The sequence below is a fragment of the Chenopodium album genome, chromosome 22, assembly GCF_948465745.1.
Source record: "Chenopodium album chromosome 22, dcCheAlbu1.1, whole genome shotgun sequence".
In the NCBI taxonomy this organism is placed as follows: domain Eukaryota; kingdom Viridiplantae; phylum Streptophyta; class Magnoliopsida; order Caryophyllales; family Amaranthaceae; genus Chenopodium; species Chenopodium album.
Genome location: NC_137855.1, coordinates 27,897,697 through 27,907,587, shown reverse-complemented (window position 1 = coordinate 27,907,587; position 9,891 = coordinate 27,897,697). Strand labels below are relative to the sequence as shown.

Sequence of the window (9,891 nt, the reverse complement as noted above, 5' to 3'; positions counted from 1 at the left end):
TCTGTGATTCTAAAAGTGTAGCCCCTGTTTATGTTATTGACAAAGATGAAATAGAGGAGGTAGTTTCTTCTACAAAGGGTGTTGTCGTGTAAGTTACTCTAGGTACTTTTATGTTTGTTCTTTTGCTCATGTAAATCGTAAGATTAATATGGTGGCTCATCTAGTAGCTCGAGGTGACACCGGTGACAATGTGGAGGTTGTACGTTTTTGTTCCTTTCTCCAACGTATCTTAACTTTGGCGCAATTGGACCTTATTTAATAATATGAGCACTTATCTTGGTTTCAAAAAAAAAAATAGAGATATTTCTGTCACTTGGTCATCACATTCCCATGTTACCTCAATAATCAGTTATGGGCTCATGACCTTAAATCATGGGAACATAACTGTTGTAGAGTGAGTGGGAAGTCGTTTAGAGTTTATGGGTTCACTGTAAATAGAGAGCTGTAAACTTTGAATGACTCACTAGACTTAACTTGAAAAACATTCTTAAAATATCTTTGAGCTTTCTTTTTTGAGTTTGAGTTCCTATTGCTTAAGTTTTTCTACACACTAAAAGGGTTGAGTGAACTCTTGTTGTAGTTATGCTTTGAGCTGAGCCTATGCGTGTAAGAGAGTGCTTTACAATCGAAGCTTGTGAGGATGGTTGTTTGAGGGAACAACTATGGGAACTTGAGTTTATTAAGAAACTCAAGTAGAGGTCCAAATAGGATGTAACAGAGCAGTTACCCTATAGCGAAAAGTGTATAGTAAAATCCCTAGTAGGTCGTGGCTTTTCTTCTTGATTGCGCCCAAGAAGTATCCACATAAAAATCCTCTCTTGCATTTTTGTGTTCCTTATACCTTTCGTTTAAAACTCCACTTTAATTTTTCTAAAGTCCCGTCTACAATTCACCCCCCCCTCCTCTTGTGGAAGTTCATCTGGTTAACACCCTCTTTTTTGTTAAAACAAAAATGCATTACTTGAGTTTGAACATTTACCGAGGTGTAACTTTGACATTTAATATCTTTAATCAGAAATTAGGAAAAGAAAAATTTACAAAAAATATTTCATTAATTAGAAATTATGACTAGTTCAACAATATTGATAGGCGTGTCACGTACCTAACAAAAATAACCTAACAAGACCACTACTATGTAGACGGGCAAGTAAGGGCAGATCCCAAGAGACTATGGTTCAACTAATTAATTATACTCAAGTAACTACTAAGCAAGTAGCCAAATAAATAAGTAAGAATTAATAACTAAAGAACTAATTAAAATGATTAAATCTAAGTAATATGATAAACTAATGCTAAAAACATCCAAGATCAAGCATCACCACGAATACAATTAATGCAATAGTCGTTCTACCCCTAACATATAATTCAAATGATTAATGAGGAAAAGTAATCCCTATATAGTACCAATGGTCTCTCCCGAGTTATCAATGGCTTCCCTAATCACAATCAAGCCTACTTCCATGGAATCATCTAAATTAAAGACTTTGAGCACATTACTCTAACTTCCTAATCATCCATTCAACTATTCCCGTGATGAACTTCAAATTCTTAACTGATTTGTTCAAATCCGTCAAAACCCAGCTCCTGTTGTGACTAAAACAATGGATTTATAACAATACTAATTATCCCAAATCTAGTATTGGCATTACCACAATCAATTAAGCATATCAATTGCAATTATCATTAGAGAATTTAAAGAATTAAATCATGCATTAATCATATTCGGGTTCCACTAGATCTTGGAATAAGGAAACTACTCACACATATTAATGAAAACAATAACAAGAATTAAAGAAAGCATAATTAATAATAAAAGGAATTAAAGAGAATAAGAAAATACCAAATCTTGAATTATGAGAGATAAATGAAGATACTTGAGGGCATAATCTTGAATTACAATAAAAATAAAGTCTAGAGAGAAAACTAGGGTTCTAAGATGATAGATTGCGAAAATATAATCCTCAAGAGTATTTATAAGAAGGCTAAAAGATAGGATTAATTAAGGAAAGAAATCGGATTAAAACCGACAAAATTCGTCCAGGCATGGGCATGTCAAATTCTGACATGGGCGTGTCTCGCTGGAATGGCACTCACAGCAGCTACGACACTCGTAAAGACATGGGCGTGTCTCAAATTGGCATGGGCGTGTCTTGCTGGGTCAACCTCACTCAATGAGGCATGGCCATGCCCGCATTCAACACGGGCATGCTTCCCTTAGAATATATATAGCAGCTAGCTCGAAACACTCGACTCGACATGGGCGGGCCATAGATGAACATGGGCGTGCCTTAGATGAACTTCAACTTCCAAACTTTCTGACTTCTCAAAACACATTGACAAGCCCATGCCTCTGAGTGACATGGGCGTGTCAGGCTGGAAATCACCCTTAAATGAATTTAGCTTTAAACTTTGGCTTTCTAGATGAATTCCAAGCTATGATCACGATCTGCAACTTTGTAAAACCTCCAAAAATCTTCGTTAAATCCTGAATTTCATCAAAAACAACGAAACTACCCATAAAAGCACAACATGATCACAACCAAACCAAAACAAGCTAAAATAAGCTATGAACAATTAATCTAAGATTGAAAACTACCTAAATGAACTCTAAAAACACGCATAATATACGACTTATCAAACTCCCCCAACTAGACCAATGCTTGTCCTCAAGCATTGAAACATGGAACACAAGAAAAGTAAGATAGACCCTCAACAAGAATATATGTGCCAATGAATTAAAACCAAGTGAAAAACAAGAAATGCACGTCATTTATTATAAAACCACCATAAATTTCAAGCACTCGGAATTGACAACCAATCATTCCACACATCTCCCCTAACCAACTCAGTCATATATGAATAGCATCTCACTTTAGTTGTGCAAATAAAACAAACAAGCCACTCATGTGTTTATAACGGTTAGAATAAGAAATCACTCATCCTAATTGCAAGTATGCACGTCGACTTCATGAAATTGTCCTCTTTAGATTTGCTAATAGATTTTCTCCACTTGTAAAGCGATGATGCAAGTACAGAAGTCATGAGATTTTAAATAAGGGTAGGCTTGGTTATATGGGGTTAAACGATGTCATTTGGGATTGTGTTGCTCAAAAATAAAAAAAATCCTAATCCCACTACATAGCCAAATGTCGGGTTCAAACCAACCTTATATCCTCCTCACAACATATAAGCATGCCTTTTTCTCACTTTTCTTCACAAGACAACATAGATGTCTATGACAAATATTGCCTTTCTTTACTTCATGAATTTCCAACTCGAATTCTCATGAAATTTTCACATTTTTCTCATTTGCTCATCTTTTTTCTCTCTTTTTTTCAATTTTTTATTTTTCTTTTTGAAACTTAGAGCATCAACAAACTTATTTTTCTAAATTTTTTCATTTTTTCATTTTTGCTCTTTTTTTCTAACTTCCTTTTTTCCTTTTTCTTTTATTTTGCAAACACAACTCAACATGGCATCAATAATACATTGATTCTCCATCAAATAAACTTACAAAAAGGCTCTAAGGCATAAAATTTTAAGGCGTCAAAGAAGGGGAATCATGGCTCAAATTGGTTCATCCTAAGAGTTAATGTAAAATAAAAAGAAAATGGAATAAGCATCAAGCACCTAAGAAGTTTTGGCTCTAATTATCTAGATAGAACTTCAATCACTCTTCCACATTGCATCATAAGTCTCAAATAATCGCAAAGAAAATCCAAGAATCAAATTATATACAGGAAAATCTAACACACGTGAAAAGAATGAATGAAATAAGATGTACCAGTCAAAAATGGCTCAAAAGTCTCACGTAGGTACACAAGCTATCCATATTGGTCGAGTGAGGAGACTATTCTAGCCACAAACAAGTTCAATCCCAAGCTAATTAGTGAATGGGTTTTCAAAAACAAGTTTTTCAATTTTTAAAATCACACATATATTACATATCATCATCGAGGCATAGTCGTATAAAGACGCTAGATAAATAACCCAAAGAAAAAGGTAATCCCTCCCCCAAGCTAAACTTCACATTGTCCTCAATGTGAACATATATCGAATAAGAACAAGCAAGGGAAAGAGAAAACAAGGCCCTACTGGCCAGAGGAGGGATCATACCTAGGGGCGAAGCTGGGACCGCCCTCAAAATAATGTCACATCATATCCCCAAGAAACACTAAAGAAAACAAAAACAAGAAAAAAGAAAATAAAGGGAAAATAAAACAAAAAAGGGAATGGGTTGCCTCCCATTTAGCGCTTGTTTAAGGTCTTTAGCTCGACCCCTCTTAAGTAGCTCAACGTGGGTCACCAGACAAAGAAGATACTCCATGGTATTGCTCATTAATATATCCACCTCGAAACAGCTCCTTCAAATTAGAGTTGATGTGCTTTGTGTCTAAGCTTACTTTGATGTAGCTAAACCCATCATGTGGTGGAATATTGTCCTTTTTGCTCACAAGATTTCAATTAGAGACACACTTATCAACTAAAGGGTTAGTAGCATCAATTCTCAAACAAGTACCACCATCAAAAGTAAATTTATGGTCATTAAAAAGCTTATACACAACTTGTTTATCCTGAGCTCTAATGGTCACTTGTCCTTTATGAACATCTATTAAAGCTTGACTTGTAGCAAGAAAAGGGCGACCAAAGATGAGTGGGATCTTAACGTTTCTTTCATAACCACTACAACAAAGTCAACAGGAAAAACAAGTTCACCAATCTCAACTAATACATCTTCAACTACACCTTTAGGAAGTCTAATAGTCCTATCAGCCATTATGAAGAGATATGGGGGAGGGTTTAAGTTTTTTCAAACCTAATTTGTCATACATTGAAGAAGGCACTAAGTTAACACTAGCACCTTGATCACACAAAACCCTATCAAAATATGGTTCGTTTATCATACAAGAGATAGTAAAACTACCGAATCATGCAATTTAGGTGGTAAGCTATCATGTAAAAGATCAGGACATTTCTCCTTTACTACCAAACTTTCTAATTTCTTATCATTATGATCATGATCTAGAATTCCTTTAACAAATAAGGCATTTGAATTACAAGATCGGAAAAAGGAATGGTAGCATATACCTTCTTAAGAGTCTTAGAATACTTCCCAAAATGCTTATCGAGCACGGCTTTTGATAACCTTTGCGGAAAAGGCATCGGTTCCTCATAGGCTTGTGGAGAAACATAAATGGGACCTTCATTCTCATGCATTTCTGTTTTCGACTCCAAATCGCACACTTTCTCCTCTAATCCCCCCTTAGTCAACTCATCTCTCTTCACGAAAATTGCACTGTATTGTTTCGTTTGGACTTTTTCTTGATGTTGAAGAGTTGATAGATGACTCACTTGTTGTGATAGTTGAGAAAGGTGTGTTTCTATCCTCTTATTTTGAGCAACGAGAAATTGGATCGAGTTTTCAAAATATTCATTATGCTTTGCTTATAACTCAAATTGTTTTGATATAAGCTCTTGTTGTTGTTGTGAGGAAGTAGAAAAAGTCTCCATAATGGATTCAAGATTTGAAGATTGAGGTGGTGGTTGGTGCATGGGGTGATGATTAAAAGGTGCCCTTGATTGAAAAGCGGGTGGTGGTGGAGGATTCACTATAGCTTGAGTGTTCTTGTATGAGAACCCTTGATGATTTCTCCACCCTTCATCAAATGGCCTTGTGGAGGTCGTGGTATAAAAAGAATTAGCTTGCTCAATTGTCATTCCATCAAAATTGGGTTACACTCCCGCGCAGTATGGCCTTGAAACCCACACATCTGATAAGTTTCATTGAGGGTCAAGAGGACTCAGCTTGGAGTGGATTGACTTTATGAGTTAGTGCCTGCACAGGACTAGTCAACATGGTTAGAGCATCAACATCATGTTTATTACCTATGTTGATAGCATTTCGTCCCCTTGGATGGTAATTATCATTCGCTGCCATCTTCTCAATCAAATTCTTTGCATCGGTTGGGTTCTTCGTCATGATGGAACCTTCGGACGCAACGTCAATGTATATGTGAAACTCATGGGCTAACCATTATAGAACGTTTGGATCAACATCCACTCAAGAATACCATGGTGAGGGCATTGTCTTTGCAATCGCTTAAATCTTCTCCATGCCTCATATAGGGAATCGTCATTGGATTGATGGAAAGTAGATAGCTCGTTCCTTAATTTTGCGGTTTTCTCTTGCCCCAAGAATTTGACTAGAAAGGCGTTGGCAAGCTTGTCCCACGTATCAAAAGAACCTATACCTTCATCTCGTAACCACTCCCTTGCTCTATCCCGTAGTGAAAAAGCTGAAAGGCGTAGTCTAATAGCATCATCAGTGACACCATTGAGCTTCATGGTGTCAAACTTTTCCAAGAAACTATCAATATGAGTCACAGCGCAATCATTCGGTGAGCCAGCAAAAGAACCATTGGAGATGAACTGTATGAATTAGGGCTTCCCCCTCTCCTTCTTCTTTGTTCGACCCAACATCCCATATCCAATTACCTCTATCAGAATCTGACCTTTCCCCAATTCTCTCTCTTTGGATTCACTCCATCATCTTTAAAGCAGTTAGGAAATCCTTCTCCTTCCAATTCCTTTTCCAAACCCTCTCTAAAGCTTGGAATCTCAAATCCGATCAAAAATTCATTACTTTAGGTAAAGGGTTTTATAACCTGCAATGCCGCTCAAGTAAGGAACAACTCTCCATCATTGCCAAAGGACCGTGCTTCTTGGGTAAATTGCTAATTCATGTCCAACCTTGGTCGCCGGGTTTCAAACCATCGGAGGCCAAATTAAACTCTTTCCCGGTGTGGATCTCCCTTCCAGAACTTCCTATGGAATTCCACTCTGTTTCTATCTTGGAAAAAGTGGGTAAAGCAATCGGAAAGTTTGTCAAAATTGATCCGGCTATGCTTCGCTCAAACAGAATGCAAGAGGCTCGCATACTAATCATTATTGAGGAGGATGTGCCCAAGAGAGAAGGACTCTGGATTGGGAATTATTTTCAAAAAATTATCTACTTGGAAGTTCCTCCTCTGTGCTCGTATTGTGGTGCTTTAGATCATAAAAAGCAGAATTGTTCGAAATTAAAGTCAGTTACCAAGTCGGCTCCAGTTAACAAAGTTAAGGAGATGAATTCGAGAGAAATGGAAATGGAGATTGACTCAACCCAGAAACAAGGTGAATGGATACCTATTTTAAGGAAAAAATTTAAAAAGCGCGAAGTTACCAATTCTGGTAAACAAATACAAAATTTTGAAAAAAAAATCAAACCTCTAACATCAGTGAAGCCCAACCCAAACACAACAAGCCCAACCCGAGTAATACCAATATCCAATCAAAAGTCAACCACATCTCACAAAGCCCATCCACACCGTCCACTGCAATTCGGAGACCTGGAGCCGTTAGATTTGCCCCGACCCTACCAAAAATTAAAACCCCTAATACGCCGTCACTTGGGAATAATTCTACCCCATCCGTTGGATCTGCTTCCCAATCTCAAACTTCTCAACTGTTGGATCAGCCTCCCAAAATCCAAACCGTTGACATTCCCCTTCTAGAATCTACCCTTGATTCTAATCCCAAACATTTGGTCCCCCCCCCTCTCTCTGGTCCCCTCACACATCCGAACCCTAACTTTAAACAACTCACTTCTCCATCCTCTAAACTCACCTTTGATAAAAAATGGTGTCGTCGAACGGATCTGACCAGTTCAACGATGACTACTGCCCCTTCCAGTTCGAGAGCGAATCATTGGAGGAGGAGCTGGGATCAATGTCGTACCACCTCTAACTTCGGTTCTAGAATCAGCTAAGACGTTCAACACAACCCAACCCTCAGTACATTTTACATTTTCAGCCTCTCCCTCTAGACCTTCCACTCACGGTTTTGATGGAAACACCAATCAAAGCACCGGACGATTACATCTACACCGACCCTCCGATCCTTTACTACCTGGAATGGGAAGTGAAACAGATGAACTTTTTTCTCAAAACTCCATCCTGGTGGATGGTTGTTCCTCACAAAGCTATTTGACAGTACATCCTTGTACCTCAGCATGTCGATGCCCCATATAAAGAGCTTATGATGGCAAGAAGGCAAGAAGGCGTCATGTATCCTGCACACCTCCCAGATCTGAAAGTCATGAGGCAAATATGTCCCGTTTTAGAGGCCTTTATACGCTGATGGCTAAACCAAGATCAGATCCTCAACCACCCTTGGATATTTCACCCTCAATTGCCTTTCTTAGCCGATCCTACGTCAATCCTCCCTCAATCGAGGAAAGCCTTTACATTGACCTCAAAATGGAGCAAAATCACCCTGGGAAGCGCAACCAATGCAGTTCTTATCCTTCAAACCCAAATGGAATTCTGACAACTCACATCAAAGCTGACTGCACAAAAGATATGGATACCAAGGACCTGCTGATGGTAGCTCAGTTCAAACCAAGCAATACTCATCTGTACAGCTGCAACCACGAAAAGTACTTCCATCTGGGCAAGGAAAGCAACCAGCGAATTAGGAAGGAGTTCCTTCTAGACGGAGTGATACCTAAACCCATGATTATTGTTGCTTGGAATGTTAGAGGTATAGCAAGGGGTAACTTTATCCCCCATGCAGAACACCTAATCCAAGAACACAAACCTGACCTCATGTTCATCTCTGAAACAAAAACCAGTAGAGCCCATACCCAGCACATCATTAAGGACCTCCCCTTTAATAGCTACTTTCTTGCTGAGCCGGAGGGTGTGTTGGTGGAATTCTACTTCTGTGGAACTCTACTAACATGGATTTCAACTCTGTGAGCAGGGACAGTCATGCGGTTAATGGCGTGTTAAAGGTACAAAATTAGTCCTTCTTTATTTTGGCTATTTATGCAAGTACTAAATTTAAGTCTAGATGTGATACTTGGTCTGACTTGATTTTTTTGAGTGATAATATGGTCCTACCTTGGTTAGTTATAAGTGACTTTAATGAAGTTACTAGTCAAGCTGAAAAGTTGGGGGGTGTAGACACCCATTTGTGTCTCCCCAAAAACAAACCCAGTGATGAATACCGTTCACGTCGAACCATAATCGAATAAGGTGAAAGTATGAAAAGTCAAGTGTTGCGGTTTAGTTTTATTTAAAATCCTTCTTTATGTTTTCGAAAACCCACACTATTTTATGAAAACGTCCAATCCAGTTTAGTTTAGCCCATGATAAGGGTCCAATAATAGTGTAGTTGGATGGGCTCGAAAAGACCTTTCCAACGATATATTATAAGCCCAATTCTGATGAATATTGAGGAAGTTATGGCCAATATACTAAACTGGGCCCGGTTAATTATTTAAATACGTCCCAATGATCTAGAAGAGAGCCTAATGTTAATTATTATTCCAAAAATTATTAGGATTAATTATAATTTCCTAGAAGATTCTTTTTAATTCTAAAATTATTAGATTTAATAATTAATTATTTTAAAATAAACTTTTATTTGGAGTAAAATATTATTTTATAATCTTAAAAATACGTATTTTATCTTCTGTACGGATTCCGTAGATCAATTTGGTTAAAGATCGGATTCCGCGTGAAGAAAACGCGCTAATACAAGTTGTTGCCAAACGACAAGTCTGTCGCCTCGCGACAGAGTCGATTCCTGGTGACAGCGTGTAGTTTTATTCCTTATCAAATTCTATGTTTTTCCGGACTATTTTCATTATAAATAGGGTCCGAATCCCTGTTTTTAGAACAATCAATTCTCTCTATCAATTCTCTCTATTAACTCTCATCAAGAATTACTTAATTCTTATTTTTTCTCTCTCTAAGCAATATAGCTTATTCTTAATCTCTCTTTCTAAACTAGCCTTTTAAACACAATATTCCGCATTCACAAGACTTAGAAATTCTTTGCCAAGTT

The 9,891-nt window shown here is 37.7% G+C and overlaps 1 non-coding gene across 1 annotated transcript; it reads left to right on the top strand.

Moving 5' to 3' along the window:
• The first annotated feature begins 6,067 nt into the window (after positions 1 to 6,067).
• Positions 6,068 to 6,174, top strand: LOC145606526 (small nucleolar RNA R71). Its single transcript, XR_014105385.1, has one exon. It is a non-coding gene; the product is annotated as a small nucleolar RNA R71 (small nucleolar RNA).
• The last annotated feature ends 3,717 nt before the right edge of the window (positions 6,175 to 9,891 follow it).